This window comes from Choristoneura fumiferana, chromosome Z, assembly GCF_025370935.1.
Source record: "Choristoneura fumiferana chromosome Z, NRCan_CFum_1, whole genome shotgun sequence".
In the NCBI taxonomy this organism is placed as follows: Eukaryota; Metazoa; Arthropoda; class Insecta; order Lepidoptera; family Tortricidae; genus Choristoneura; species Choristoneura fumiferana.
Window position 1 is genome coordinate 23,122,150 of NC_133472.1, and position 17,263 is coordinate 23,139,412.

At 36.6% G+C, this 17,263-nt stretch overlaps 1 protein-coding gene across 5 annotated transcripts in view; it reads left to right on the plus strand.

Annotated features, from left to right (window-relative positions):
• Positions 1-17,263, plus strand: part of LOC141431807 (neuroligin-4, Y-linked-like) — a 263,652-nt gene that overhangs the window by 86,995 nt on the left and 159,394 nt on the right. For 4 of the 5 annotated variants that reach the window (XM_074093017.1, XM_074093010.1, XM_074093004.1 and 1 more), the window contains exon 1: positions 3,078-3,387. The exons of the other annotated variant lie outside the window; for it this stretch is intronic. The gene's annotated coding sequence lies outside the window, so the exon portion shown is untranslated. Of the gene's footprint in view, positions 1-3,077; positions 3,388-17,263 lie in introns of those variants that run through there. 5 annotated transcript variants of the gene reach the window in all.

Here is a 17,263-nt window from a genome sequence, read left to right on the forward strand (position 1 = left end):
TTTTATATATTGTAGATTGAAGTACCTATATTTACTCCTCTCATCTACTCAAAGGTTGACTGGTAGAGATCCTTAAAGGGATAAGTCCGCCTTTGTACAAGTATCTCAAAGTTTGTCACTTGTGTTTTGTTTATTTTCTTTTGTATAATAAAGAGTTTACATACAACATACATACATTTGTTATGTACGCTACGTGCCTACGGATCGCTAAATCTAGCGACATCGCAACCGAGCTGCGTTAGCTCGTTGCACGAGCCGCTGACCAAGCATCGCGCGCCAGCGGCGGACGCAGCCTCCAACAGTTAGTCAATGAGGGCTATCGTTTTTTCTCTCACTAGATGGCGCACTGTTGCTTGAGGTTTTTAAGTATGGCTTTCAAAGTCTGTTATTACGGGTGTGAAAACAAAGTTTAGATTAAAATCATATTTAATACACCTTAAAACCGTACCATAAAAATATCGAGCATGCCGCATTGTTGCATAGTCTTCGTTTTGTTCGGAAAAAAGGGAGGACAAAGGTTTCCGAAAGACAAAACTGTCTCGAAACACCGACATTCATTGCCCCGAAACGCATTTTTGCCATAATTAATTTCAGATATTGCAAAATATTCACAAAATAAACCCGCGTAGCTCACCCAAAAACTATGAGATTTGACATTTCGGAGACCTCACGCTACACTAGCCCTCATTGCTAGCATCGCATTGGCTCAGGCTCTTAGGTTAAGTTAGGTTTAAGAACTATATAATGTAACTTTTATATTTTAAGTAAAGTTATTTCATCTAATTGGGTTTTTGGACTCTTCGCCTGCAACTTCCATATTTCATTTCATTGCATGTTTGAGAAACATTTTTGTCGTAGCCAGACATTAGTACGGAAACTAAACGGAGCGCAAGTTGTATCATCTACGCCGCTAGGTGGCGCTAGCGGCGTAGATCATACAACTTCCTTTACGCGCGCTTCGACAGAGTCGTGAGTTCGTGACGTTACAGACTGTTACGTTTCCCCCCCCCAATGAGCCGCTTTTACTCAAATTAAATAACTAAATAAATAAACTCTACTTAAAGCTAACTTCTAAAGCCCAAAAAGCTCCTAAAAGTTCTAGAGTTCCTGAAAGCTAAAAGCTCCTAAGCTCTAATATAACTATTATGCAACCTAAGCCCTGTTTGTGGAGGCCACCACCCTTCAACAAATTTCATATTTTTTGTATATAAAAAAGATCTTGTCAAAGTAATAAATCTTATGACCAATATAAAGTTAAAATACTACAAAAAGGACTTATCAGGCTAAAGTATACACGAGTGATAATATTTTCCTCAACGTTTCGACCACATTACAATTTTCGTCGAGGTAAATAATTATTAAGTTTGCGAGCCACGAGCAAGATTTAAACCGGTTGGATCGCCGACGGTTTTAAAGTACGCGTACATACTTACGGTGACACACAGGTAAAAATGGTCGTCGAGCCATAAGTACGCGTACTTGCTCGTACGTCTGTCACCCACATTTGCGTGATAAGCTCTGTTTGTGGTATTTTACTACGATTGAAAATCACGAAAGTTTAAAACCACCCCATGCCAAAAGCACCTAAAGGTGTGGAAAAAAGTTGTTTTTCTTAATATTTAATGTTTCCATTATTATGATTGTGTATTGATAAATCAAAACTTACTTTAGTTAGGCAGTCTCAAAAGATTAATACTAGATATTCCCAAAGTATTAAAATACCCGAATGATATAATTTTAAAAGAGTAAAAAAATATATTTTTGGGAGGTTGCAAATCGACCGTTTTAGGCAGCTGTCTCACCGCCGGCGAGGAAACGATTGGCTATAGACTATTTTCTCGCTTAAGAAACGAACAAAAGATATAAGATCCTGTGTGAGTAAAGGAGACACATATATTAATAGTTGATCGCTGGCGGTTCACACTGCCGGTGAGAACTCGCTCTTATCTTTTGTCGCAGCAACCAGAGCTATAAAACTCGCTGAGCTATAAAACTAGCTCAGCGATACTCGCTCCGCGCTGTTAGCTTGGCGGCTGCCCGGCTCAAACAATCGCCTGTCGTACTCGAAACACTCGCTTTTCACTGCTCGCCCAATCGTTTCTAGTTACTCGCTCTGCTCGCTTCTCGCTCATCGTCGCCGGTGTTTTAGGTACACGTACTTATACAAATATGACAATTGACAATGACACGTACACATACGGATCAATCAAACTGATAACTTCCTTTTTTATTTAGAAGACGGTTTAAAATAACTTCCATTTATTTAGTAAATCAGTCTCATATAAAAGTGACATTCCAATGCCTTTCCGCAAGCAAGCTGTACGCACATGTTTATCCCTTTACTCAAAGAAAGATAGCCGGAAAAAATGCCGATAAGGCTATCACGGTCCGATTCTCTCTACACTTACCAACTATCTTCAAGAAATAGACAAAATAAAATAGACTTTATCTCGTGCGCAAACAGTATATAAGAATCGCTTTATTACCTTGGTCGGCGTATGTTACGTTCAGTTGTAAATATCGTCCCGTTTACAGCTGGCCGACGATAGACGAAGATAGCCGAAGTTGAACGAATACCACATCATGTACTTTGCCGGTATATGCTACAACTACACCGTCATGGTTAGTTATGGGTCCAAATTGTGTTGTTTTTTACTTTTTAAACTGGGCAATTACATATTATGTCGTGTCATAAGTATTTCTTACTTATTTTTTTTTCAGTTCTTCGTTACAATGAGTACATCGTACCTATACTTATCTATGTTACTTAGTGGTTCGAAATATATTTAAATAATTATTCTTAAGTTAAGTATATTAACAATCAAAAATTCGTGTCTTGTTAAAATGCTACGAGTCAATTACCAGCATCCCTGTATCAATCAGTGAAACAATAACGGAATTAGTGACAATTTATCGCCGCACGACATTCCCGAGAAACCGTTAACGAGGTCTGCGTCACAGCTGAGAATATTCGTCACTCCTCGGGATCCACCGTGGATCGCGGAAACAATCGGAACGCGCCATTTTCATCTCTTTTTAGACGAGGCTGCGCGAACAGGCATGCGCAGAACCCACGCCCCGTCAAACGCCATCAGTGAAGCGGCGCGCCCTGCCGCACCGCGTTAGCCGCACCCTCCGAATCACGGGAAGAAACGATTATCAAATTTACCAGCACCTACCAACACCAATCAGTAGCTGTTCGAAGGCAAAAATGAAGAACACATTTTTTTATGTTTCAATATTTTCTAACGTTAACTTTTTCACCTTATCCATGTATACGATATACCCGAATTTCGTGTCAAGTGAGAGTTACTGTGCATAATATTTCAGTGTGTGTGTGTGCTTTATGACTTTGAGATTGCAACCCTGGGTCCTCATATATTTTCGGTAAGTTTTTCTTATACTCATCATCTATCATCTACAGCTTTGGGAATAAAATTAGGAAAACGCGATGGTTTTCTAAGAATTAACTGTCAGACCATTCAAATCTTATATAATTATGAATAATAATCGAAGGTATACACGTAAAAATGAACGCCGTAAAAGAATAGAATTTTTGAAGATAGCAAAAAGTGGCGAATTTAGGTACCTGAAACAAAAGGGTGTATTTTAATTATTGACGGGTTCGCGTTGACCTGAATCGCTCTGGATGGAAAATGTTAAAATAAGATACCAACCAAGTAATTGAATGACCCCACGCTACATACATTTTACTTACAACATTTGATTTAGTACTGAGGGGGTATAAAAAAACTCAGATCATTTTCAGTTACATGCACAAACAAAGTTTATCTCTTTATCATTTTTATATAGGTACTTATTTTATAATTTTGAAAGTTACCACGAGCTTTACGGTGAAGGAAAACATCGTGAGGAAACCTGCACAAACCTGCGAATCAATTCAATGGTGCGTGTGAAGTTCCCAATCCGCACTGGGCCCGCGTGGGAACTATGGCCCAAGCCCTCTTGTTCTGAGAGTAGGCCTGTGCCCAGCAGTGGGACGTATATAGGCTGGGATGAACTTATTTTATAATGTATGTTGATTTAACAATTTCATTTTTTAGTTCTGGCCCAGCAGATATTAGGCAAATACTAGCCTTCCCGCCTGGAGTAGGTACGAGGCATGCCGATAAATATTGAAAACTATATGTGCTTAGCACAAAATCAATGGCTGGACGATACCATCGTAGAATTTTATTTGTAGTCAGAGAGAAAAGACCGAAAGACTCACATATTTAACCCTCACTTTTATGTGTATTTGACAAAGACTTCATAATAGGACCAATGTGTATTCGCTCGCATTGGTTCGTCGTCGCGATCATTTGCTTTCCCAGTTTAGAGGGATGCCAAAGCATGGTTGAAAGTCGCACTGAAGGAATCAAAAAGAGAGGTAAGGCTTCAGTAATAATAGATTACTATAGAGGCCGTGAAGTAGGCGGTTGCCGGCCAAGCAGATATAGACGACCCCACGTTTCGGCCGAGACTTGTATAGTGCATTGTGCATTAAGGGGCGTAAAAAGGGGATTACTGACGAGAGTCTATTAGAAGCCCGACGCAGTGGCGTAGCGTGATTGGGGCGGTGGGCGTCAAAATTCCATACTAAATAGTACTGAATAATATTTCGATAATCTTGTTAACATAAATAAATGACTATTATTTCTAACCTATACAATACACAATGACGATGACTGTTTTTGTTCTTTGTAATTACTGTATACTAATTTTATTCAATTGAAATACCTAAGTGTGAGCAACTCAACTACAGTCTAAAACAATATAGGAATGGACAGAAGGAAAATAGGCTCGTTATAGTGCATGCACGCTCTAGGAAACATTTAATAAATTTATTTTTTTAGTGTACGGTCCAAACATAATTCTAATTATAATATCGAAGACATAAATGTTAGTTTCATTTATTCATTAACTAGCTGTTGGCCGCGACTCCGTTCACGTAGAATTCGTTTGTTGCTATCCCGCGGGAACTATGCAATTTTCTGGGATAATAACTATTCTATGTCCTTCCCCGGGACTTGTACTATCTGTATACCGAATTTCATCTAAATCGGTTCTACGGATGAGACGTGAAGAGGTAGGTAACAAACAAACATACAGACTTACAAACTTTTGCATTTATATTAATATTAGTGAGATTAACTTTGCTATTTTTCATATCATAATTTAAAAGCAATAAAAAACCTTATCCTAGTTTAAAATACGTAAAGAGGCAGAAGTAAACAAAATTCTACAAGAAACAGAACGTTTATAATATTGTTAATTCAAGAAATATTTTGTACTACATCATTTAATAGTTTTTAATCGACAGTTTGAATCTTAATGTGATGGACCTTCATATACAATATAGTTAACTTTTCAAAACTGAAGCACTGCTCCAAATTTTATGAAATTTGGATTGGAAAAAGCTTGAATTTCATAACAGGAGCTACGAGTAGAATATTTTTAAACTGGGAATAAGAGCGGATGAGTCCACGAAACACAATTATTAAATAAATGTATAAATTTAATTCGAATTAATATTATGTAGCGAATTACGTATTAATAATGTGTTTTTTTGTAAGTACATTACGTATTTTGACTTATAAAATAAAAAAATATGACTTCATCTTAATCTTTTATTCATCATCATCATCATTACGACTTCACAAAAAATGTTCAGAACCCCTTCTTCTGTGATCTTCTAGAGTCCAATGTTATCCTGAATGGAGGAGTATAAACTATACTAAAGGTAATAAATAAAACGCTCAAAAAACAGTTTTTATTTTATCCGTGAATGATCTGTGTGTAAAGATCCTATAGGTAGGTACAGTCACCAGCACCAATATCTGACACAACAAGCGTGCATAAATATCTGATATGACTCTATTTGTAGGGCCAGAAGCACGTGTCATATATTTTTGCACGCTCCGCTGTGGCAGATATTAATGTTGGTGACTGTACCTACGTATAGGATCTTTACACACAGACCATTCACGGATAAAATAAGAATTGTTTTTTTTTAATATACCTACACAGGTCATTAAACATTTCTTTGTTACCTACATCACTTATTCGTCGCTTAGTATGAAACTTATATAACTACTTAATTTACTATAAATCATCATCATCATCATCATCCCAGCCCATATGTCTTACTGCTGGGCACAGGCCTCCTCTCAGAATGATAATCTTATAAATTTAAACGAACAATTCTTGCATATTTTTAGTTTATTTCGGGGATCTCAGAAACCGCTCTAACGATTTCGATGAAATTCGGGGACGAACGATCAATCTAGTTTGGGGTTAATTCCGCGAAAACGCGTATTGGCGAGTTTGAGCCCGAGCAAAGCTCGGTCGCCCAGACACATCAATAAAATGGTAATGCGCTATGAACTTTCTTCCAATTAAAAAACGGGTGAAACGGTTGTAAAACCAGTAGGTATTCATACCCTGCTATTGGCATGTACATATCTTCTCAGCCCTTACATCTTCTTATCTTGCGGGAATTGAGGCACCCCTTCCCAAACCATTTTATATCGTGGATCTAATCTAAATTTGTAATAAATTGGTATGTTACAAGGAGGGCCTGAAAACGGTAGCTTTTCGTTTACAATGTCATTTACTATATCTGTTGGCCACAGTAGGTACGAACAATAAATTAGTAGGAAATAGAATCAACAAATACTGTGTCCAAAATTAGAATATTATAATAATTTCAAAATATTTTACTACCGTTTCGCTTGTGTAAATTTTTTATTTAAACTTTAAACCAATTCATATTGCTGCGAAAGGCATATTATTAAATAATGACGGAAAGTCTTAATGTATTTTTTTTCGCTATATGTGTATAGGTTTTTACTGTTATGAACTTTATGAAGTTAAATAAGTAGATGACTTACTGTTACGTGTCGTTACGTTCAATAAATAAATGGTTACACTCCATGAGTCGGTCGTGTAGCATACAGGAGCCAGTTCTCCGCTATCTGTATTAGTATAGACGTGTTAGTGTTCCACGTGAAACATATCAGTTCGTCGGTCACGGCTTGGTGCACATATCCTTATACCATGCCCCTACTACATTGGTGGCTAGCCCCTCGGCACTGTGTTGCCTGATTTTCCACCCAAGTAAGGAGCTAACTGAGTTTGTAGCCCTGAAAGGGCAGCTGCAACCGCCTTGACTTCATTTCTACTCACCACCCAAGAGAGTTGATCTGATGGCAACCCAATTAAATAAGCCACTAAACCAGCCACTGATCTAAAGTTAGCCCCGTCAGTGGGCCCGATTATTTGTCCCAGAATGTTTCATTGACAATTTTTAACCTATCACTTGAGCGCATAAACCGCCATTGATCGGAAGTCGCCTAAGGGGCTCAAGCATGCACCGAATCGAAGCGATTGACCACACTCTCGTTCTTGCCAAACTCCTACCTTGCTCTGTCTAACGGTTGAGAAATTGAAATAAGCCGTAAGCAACCTAGTTTTTTTTTCATTAGCATTTAAAGTGATCCGGTGTCTGAAGAGAAAAATATTACCTGTTACGATTTTCTGTGTAAGAGCATCCTAGGGCTTAACGCTTAGCGATTTAATTCTAGAATTAGCTTTTGTATGATATTCGATTGGATTATTGATGTAGCAATTCCATTACAAGGAAGTAAAAAATGTTCATTCAATATCGACACTTAGAATTAATTATAATGCTGTAACAAGAGTAATAATTTGCACACACATATTTACCGAGATTCAATAAGTACTTTTTTTGGTATTAGATAAACTTACTGAGCCTATTAACGACTGGCTTGAGTAAAACTGCTTTCAGCGTTGTTGCAGTCTTGTGAAACATCTATAATACACCAGTACTTCAGTAGTTGTACTCGTAATTACCAGGGGTCGGACAAAAAGTGCGGATGACGTCAAAATGACGTAATCTTGCACACAAAATGATGTTTTTATTTCAACTTCCGTGTGATATGTAGTAACAAAGCAGCATTAATGAAGTAAAAAAAAAATGGTAAATAAATCAATAAATTCAAGATTAAATTTTTAGGTAGTTAGGCCTGAACATTTTGCATATTTTGTTCAGTCGTGTAGATTAATTAAAAAATCACTAACAAATTTAAATTTAATTTAAAAATTAAATTAATTTAGTAATTTGAAATTGCTGTCTCCGAGATGGTGGCAAGACTGGTGAACAAAAATTAAACTGAAAAAATAGATAAGTACATTCGTCCAAAAATAATGGTTTCATTTTAAATGAATGAATATCAAACTCTTCCTCCAAATACTCATATATTTACTTTGCTTAAATTTAATATTCTGGGCCAAAAAAGACTACAATAAGACAATAAACAAAATATAATTAAAAAAATCGGTCAAGTGCGAGTGCGAGCGACTCGCGCATGAAGGGTTCCGCACCTCCGTACAATGTTTTTAAAACAAATAGTTCAGTAATAATTTTCGTAAAAAAATCTAATAAAAGCTTTTTTGTTTGAGGTACTTTTTGCCCCTGGTTACCAAAGTAGGTAGTCGTCAAGACGAATCAAATGAGACCAAAATCAATACGGCCGTGTCGTTTTATTACAGAGTTCCTATGGCCAACATATAACTTCATCATCAGATCAGCTCTACGTCATAATTATATTGCATTGTCATCGGATTTATACATACATGCAAAATTTCAGCTCAATTGGTTGAAGATATACACTTCAAATTTAAGTTGAAATATTTAATATTTTATTTAAATTATTTAATTCCACCTGAACAAACATAATAAGTTACATTACATTACAAGTTAATAAAAACATATCACCAAATTGTAAGCACTAGGTGCAAGTATTTTGAATAAAGAATAATTTTAAATTCTCATCCTCTTTGGCTGTTGCCCTGTCGGAGGCTGAATAGCGATTTAGACTCTTGCCATGCGCCGAAAAAAAAAGTGGCTGAACGCGGTAATTCGGCCGAACGGCGCGTACTTATATTGAATATTATTAGTGCATAAATCTTAACCTGTTTTTTTTAGATAATCTCTGAGGTCAAGTCAATACCTATATAAGACTATCTAAAATCTCAGATGATACCGATATATTTGTCAGTGTATCAACATCACACTTCCCGAGTATGTCATGCCTTGGCCTTGGCTTCTTGAGCTATTGTTTATTTTGATATTTGTTAGGCTTCAGTAACAAACGATTGTCAAAAATACTGTCCGAACTGGAAGATGCATATACAGTCTTATCTATGACACTAGCCGAGTCAGAGACTTCGCTGCTTTGGTATATAGTTTGTGGCCGACTTGCTGGAAAGACGTTGCTGTGATTGGTGCACCTACGGAGACGTTACTGACGCTGCTTGCGCTGGAACCTTCGTCTTCTCCTGGGCTGTAGTCTGCATCTGATACAAACTACCCGTCATCAATATTAGGGTCATGTAATGTTTGTCGAGATGATTGAACTTCCTCGAAGACATGCATATAAGCATTTATTACGTGCTTGCAGTTTTTTATCCATCTAAAACAAGAAAAAGCCATTTGCCAGTTTGATATGGCTGCCGTAATGTGACGGTGACATATTCTTATTTTATGGCACAATGTTTTTGTGGCACAACGTCATTTAATGGTTAGATCTTGTTGCCGTAATATGACGTTGCTTTATTCTTTTAGTATAACGTTACATCACATTGTGACACTACTTCAATTGACGTTTCGATCATGTTGCCGTAATATGACGTTGCTACGTTATTTGGAGTATTTGTTACATCACTAATGTGACACAACGTCATTTGACGATTCGATAACATTGTCGTGATATGACGTTGTTAAGAATATGTATAATTACAATATCAGTTGTACGGTAAAACGTCTATAAACAGTGACGATTAATTCCGCATGCGCCGTAACGCTAATTATTTCTGTCAAAGCTCAACTTGTAATGACGTGACGTCTCATTGTATGGAAAAAGTTGTGCGAAATCGCATTGACCGAAAATTTTGGGCGTACGCGCGAACGTGTTAATTTGTAACTTTATTTTATTTTTAGTATTTGTTGTTGTCGCGGCCACTGTAATACATAATCTGTGAAAATTTCAAGTGCCTAGCTATTACGGCTCAAGAGATAGAGCCCTGTGACAGACGGACAGACAGACAGACAGACAGACAGACAGACAGACAGACAGACAGACAGACAGACAGACAGACGACGGACGGACGGACGGATAGACAGACAGACAGACAGAGAGACAGAGGAGTCTCAGTTATAGGGTTCCGTTGGCATCCTTTGGGTACGAAACCCTAAAAAAGAACTTTTATTGATAGCACGTCTATTTGCTTCACAGCATTTTCGCTCTTATAAAAAACCCAAAGACAGTTTCTCCCGGCTATGTTTTTAATATTTAGTGCTGCTGAAATTGGCTTGATGTTTTATTTCGCACCATTTAGGGTTTTATATGGGGCTAGTCTCTGTGAAAATTATATCATTGCATCTCGTCATTATCGTTACCTGATCATTAAAAAAGCATATGCCTAATGCATATCTCTAATGCCTAGCGACTGTTAACTTAAGTAAAATTGAGTCCGTCCGAAATAGAAAATTTTCAAAATGTAACTACTAAATAATAAATGGTATACATCGCAACATATAATTAACTATACTGTCTTCCAATGAAGACAGTATAGTTAATTATATGTAAAATTATATTATATGTATTATATGTAAATGTTATAATTATATGAAAATGGTGCTCGCCAGCATTGGCTGGCGAGCACCATTTTCATATAATTACTTACTAACGTAAGAATAGCTGTGCATCTAATGAGCGCTCAATTGCGAATATGAATATTTTGTATTACTTAAATATAAATTTAAGTCATTATATGACAACCCGTTACTATATCTATTCAGTTTTTATGAAAATGAATCTATTTACATCAGGTTATTTTTAAGACATTTCTGCTAAATGGGCTAGCTTTAGTTTGTAAATTTCTTGATTTAGTAAATTTACCGCATCGTACTTCTAAAAGTCTACACTTAAAGCGTGTCACACACTAAACAGATACAACAAGATATCTGTATCTGAACGGATATCTTTATGGCTTCACATATAATTCAATGAACTAACACACACAAATAATTTAAATTTTATTGTAAAGTATCTGTGGGCACCGATATATAGATACATAGATTACATACATACCTTTACATAGATTTTTGTACTGCAAATTATTATTAAACAAATTATCTTATCTTATCTATCTTTTTATATCGAAAGATGGTGAGGATAATATCTGCGTATATAAATATATGTGCATATAACATCTGCCCATATACGACATAATATATGAGACGTACTCTGGTGAATCATTATTTTGAGAGCTGGCCTTAAGACCTTTTCTTGTCATTTATACTGTAAATTAATTCAATTTCTTCTCTGATTCGTCATTACTTAAGTGTTGATGTTATAAGTATTATTATTACTTTGTTTGTGCCCAAGTGAACTCTGTGTGGGCATTATGCTATTATTTGTACCTACACTGCTATTACCGGCGAGAACCTGTAAATGGTTCTGTAATCTATTGTTATTTTTAATCTGTATTTTTTAAGCTGTTGGTTCTCCAGAATAAATAAGTAAATAAAATAAATATAAATATGGCATAATATTTTATCTGCAGTTAGATACAGATTGTGGTGAGACAGAGGGTTTTGATTAGTCGTGGACTGTCCAAGTGTACAATAAAATATAAACAATACGTACCTTAAGTATACAGCAAGTCGTCCATCCGTAGAAATTCATTTTCGCATTTTAGTTTTTTTATGTATATATTTTCTTTAATCAAATCATGAGTCATCATAAATGTTGAACTTTGGTTGACCTGCTAGATCCTGAAAGATATTAAATTCACCTCGGTCCTTTTTTAACGTTATGTATGATGTTTCGCCTTTAAGTACATTGCAACGGAACACGTGAATCAAATTCAAAATCAGAATCCACTTCTGATGAGCTGTCTTGTCTAATAAATCCAGAAGCAATGAACGCGCGTCATTGTAATTGTAACACTCTGTATAAACAATCCGCACCAAAAAATAAGTCTACTCAGTTATAGAAGGAGTGAAATGATCATCTCGTATATTATCGTAACTAAATATCTGCATGAGTGTGTGATACTTTCAGATTATTAAGTTACACGCAGATAAAATATTATCCCATCTGCTTAGTGTGCGAAACGCTTAATTTGTTCGACAAACTGCCAATTACCCAAATAATACAGATTTTACATAGTTAAACATCGCACTGCTGGGCACGTGACTCCACTCACACTGAGGCTGCTTCAACTTTTAGTTCGAACGAAGGTTTAGAACAACGAATACGTGGCACTTTTCTGCTGAGCACACAGGCTTCTAGTTACATTCTTTTCGGTGTGCATTTGCTTCGTTGCCCGTCAATGGCTAGCGATTTTAACTCAACTTAGCACTCGCATCTGCAACGTGGATTTTGAAGCGCAGTTCGTATTTCTCAAACACTCAAAATAATTCACTTCATAGCCCATTGAAAACCCTTAAACCTGATTTTTTGAGGCTCAATAATGTCCAATGTAACCGAATGGAAAGAATACACAAATCGACCTGTTTGACGCTCAAGTGACAAAAGAAGTTGCTCTTTTTTAGCGTTTTCCTGGATCAGCATCATATCTTCCATTCCATTATTCTCCATAAATGCACGCTCATCGACTGCTTTGGACTGTCTTTTTTCGAAGGATACATCTATGTATAATGTTTTTTTTGGATTCTATTTAACCCAATTAAATCTACTCGTTGATGTCTGTGTACGATATGGCTTTCCCATCAAACGTGACACATAATGACTTTGACGTTATAGTGACTTCAACATCAAAGCACGCTGTGCTGAAAATTTGGAGTAATTATTTTTATCTAAAACTAAACCGTTTAGGACAAAAAGACAATGTCACCCAAACCGAGGGTTTGAGAACATTAATGTGTCAACATCAATACATGTTTGTCATGAGTCATGACGTCGGAGATACTGCAATACCGCGTAACTAGCATTTTTCATACGGTATAATTTTCACTGTCAGAACAGTACAATGTCAGTACAGTTAGTGCATTGAAAATTATATCTTATGGAAAATGCTTGTTACGCGGTATTGCAGTAACCCCGACGATGAGACTTTTTTAAATGTCTCCAGGTAATAGGTAATGAATAATTCTGGATATAACCAAACCAACTTAAAATACTTGAAGACCAGTCATTTCAAAGTTCAATATCTCAAAAACGGATCAACCAATTTTAATGAAACAACTAAGTACCACGCCAAGGAAACTCTCTTTCACTTAAATAAAAAACGAAATCGGTCCACCCATTTGAGAGCTTCGCCTTTAAAAAAAACAGTGCCGCGTGGTAGTTATACATCTCGATTTGTTTACAATCATGTCAATGTTTAGCTGTAACTCGTACATGATCCTTCTTAGGACTCCGAATAAAACAGCCGCCAAGCCATCTGCGCGAACTTGCCGAGAAAGGGACACTTATCGCGTTGCCGCTTCGCTAATGGAGTGTCGGTGCCCTGCGGATGTATCGCTTTTAACGCAAATAACTGACGCAGGACTTTGATTTTATCGGCGGACTTTTGTTAAGAACAGTCTCGACTCCATGTTCTATTTATTGTATTCTAACGACTAGATAGCGATACTAAGTGTTCCTTTTTAACCGACTTAAAAAAAGGAGGATGTTCGCAGATTACTCAGTCAATTGTGGATCGATTTTCAAAATTCTTTTTTTATTCGAATGGGTACTCTTCTGAGGTGGTCCCATTGTCACCAAGTCAAGATCTGATGATGGGATCCTAGGGAAATCGAGGGCAAACCTCAAATTGTATAGGTACACCTATGGCCATTTTGGCATTTTTAGCATTAAAATAAGCATTTACATTCAGAAAGTATCATTTGGTAAACTGGACCTGATGAAGAAGACCGTAGATAACCCATGGAACTCGTCAAAGCTAAGTAATGCTCGTTCGTTATAAACGATCATGATTAATATACCCAGATAAGCGACTAAGAAAAAGCTTTAAGTTAATGATTTTTTCGAACTGATCTGATGCTGAAGCCGGAAGGTAGGCAACGGGACTCTGTTATAAAACAACGTACCTAAGCCGTGTTTGGGCTTAGTGGAATCCTTGTGAGATGTTATTTGGCTACAAATCACTAAAAAGTGAGAAATAAAGATTATTTTTTAACAAAAAAGTGAAACCGACTGTAGCAAACTCCTTGGAGTTTTGCACTTTTTGGTGTATTTTTTGTAAAGTTCTTTTTTTGTACATTTTTCTTTTATGTGTTACTTGTCATTATTGCTTTGTGTTGAGTGGTTGTGTTTTCAAGTCAAATATTATTTATCAATTTTATGATATTATTTCTTCGTTCATTGAGCGCAGCTCAGTGTTTTTAATTCGGTCCGTTCTTCGGACACCAAGAATGCTACGCTCCATTGTCCGCTGGCAAACCTTGAGTTTGGACTTTTGAGCTTCTGTAAGTGACCACGTTTGCGCGGCGTAGGTTAGGATGGGCAGGACACACATGTCGACGAGCTCGAATTGCTGACGTGGGCGTAAAGACGGCCAAGTTGAAGTGGGACTGGGCTGGACATGTCTATCGAATGAACCCAGAACGTTGGGCCAAAATTGTTACGGAATGGGTCCCTAGTGACGGATACCGTAATAGAGGCAGACCGAAGAGGAGATGGAGGGACGACTTAGATGCCTATAATGTGGGATGGCGGGAGCTCGCCTTTGATAGGCAGGAGTGGAGCAAGAGAGGAGAGGCCTTTGCCCAGCAGTGGGACACAAAAATAGGCTAATAAAATAAAATAAAAAAATCTTCGTTTGCTTTTAGTTATTTATTACAGTCCACTCATACGTTTCACCGACTCCAAAAAAATAAAAAAAATAACGGAAAATAAAACCGACTACAAAACCCTTGAAAATAAGTTTCTAGGTACCTACTAGCTCGAAGTCGGTGACTCAGCACGATCCGACCCAGCAGGATGGATTGAAACCCATAGTATGTAGGTGAGGTAGAAGACTGTTGTTCCATTCCTGCTGGCTCGTGCTGAGGCACCGACTTCGAGCTAGTAGGTACCTAGAAACATATTTTCAAGGGTTTTGTAGTCGGTTTCATTTTCCGTTATTTTTTTGGAGTCGGTTTCACTTTTTTGTTAATTTTTTTTTTGTAACTACAATGTATGTATAGAGAAGAGAAATTTAACTGACGCTTCACTTATAGAAAAAATATTATTGATAGTAGGAATACATTTACATAGGTCCTTTAGTTTTAGCATCTTCTGTGTATCTATGTATATTTAAATGTTCGGCAACCCTAACTTGACTCCAGTGACGAATTTCTAGGTGACCAAAATTAACTAACGACGAGCAAATTTAGACATCGAAATTTTATTTATTAAGATATATATAATTAACAATGTATACTATAAAACCACGTCTAGAATGCTTATAAGACATTTGCCAGACAGTTAATTGTCTTTATTTCATAAACTCATTGAAACTAATAAAAATGTTACGCTACTTTTTTTCTGGTCCACTTCTTAATAAATAATTGACCAATTAATTAGTGTAATCAAATATGTTTATTGCCAGAAAATAGTTAATAAAAAAAGGTATTAGTGCTACTATCAATTAGTTGATTTTCATCATCATCCCAGCCTATATACGTCCCACTGCTGGGCACAGGCCTCCTCTCAGAACAAGAGGGCTTAGTTGATTTTAAATGCTGTAAACTGCTGTACGAAAACGATAATAATAATCCGTGGTAAATTTATAACGAATATACTTTAATATTCCCAAATTCTGTTCACGTCGTGATGACTGGTGCTGAGATTAATTGGAGCTATTTTAACGTGGGTTATGATTGGCCTATTACTATATTTTGATTAGCATGTGGATTTGCCTATTATTATCAAACGTACTAGAATAATAGAGCTAAATAACATCGTTAATCATGTAAGTGCTTAGTATCTTAGAAAACTTCGAGTGGAAGACTCAAACATGCCTCGGCCATCCATCTTCCACACTATTTACCCGAAGTGCCCTCGGGATGAGAAAGTTATTAATTAGTTTAGTTGTTCTAACGGTTAAGCAGTTCATCTGGTTAAAATAAAATATAAGTAGATACACAGTTTAATTACAGGCTTTTTTATCTGCAAAATTAGTGGTTACAAGGATATTATAATTTAAAAAAAAATATAACAAAAAAACCGACAAAATAAAAATAAAATTGAACCGACTAAAAAAACCATGAAAATAATTTTTTACTAGTCTGAAGTCGGTGCCTCAGCACGAGCCAGCAGGAGTGGACCTATAGTCGTCTACTTCACCTACATATCTACTGATATTTTAGACTTCAATCACTCCTGATGTCTCGTGCTGAGGCAACGACTTCAGACTGGTAGAAAATTATTTTCATGGTTTTTTAGTGTTCAATTTTCTGTTATACATTTTTTGCACGCTTTTTAGTGGAAATAATCTGAGATAAAATAGTTTAATGTTCAATGTTTAATGTCAAATGCTCGACACTTTTTATGAATGATTGCTTTTTCTGATGCAGAGACGTTCATTATTGAGGAGTCCTGGTGCTGTGTACCATATGCATTACGACGAGTATAAATTGCTTAGCAACTTTCTGTGTTAAAGTAACTGAAATTCAACCCGTGAAGTACTTGTTATTAAGTAGTAGCTCTGTTGGTCAAATGTGGTCTTCATCAGTTCCACTTCACCAAATTATGAGTTTCAAGAGCAAATGCACGAGTTACTGCTAAATACATACATAATATGGGTGTTATACAATTTGATGTCCAGCAGTCTTATCTAAATATTTCGCAACCAGATCACTGAATAGAAAAATTGTCTTAGCAGAAAATGGTTTTAAAAGATCGATCCAACGATACCCCACACTATAAGGTTAGTCAAAAAACAAAATCACCCCCACTGTACGTCGATGGGAGGCAAAGTAAAAAAAAAATACCTTTTATTTATTGTACCACTTTGTCGGCGTGACTGATATGTATAATATTTATACCAAAGTACAGCTTTCAAGTACTATCGGTCACTGGGCTTACTCGCGGACAGACAGACAGATAGACGGACAGACTTGGCGAAACTATAAAAACAACCCAGTCATATCGAGTTTAGGCTCATTTAATTTGTCTTGACAAGTACGGGTCTAGATGGTATTCAAGTCTGATGACACACTTAC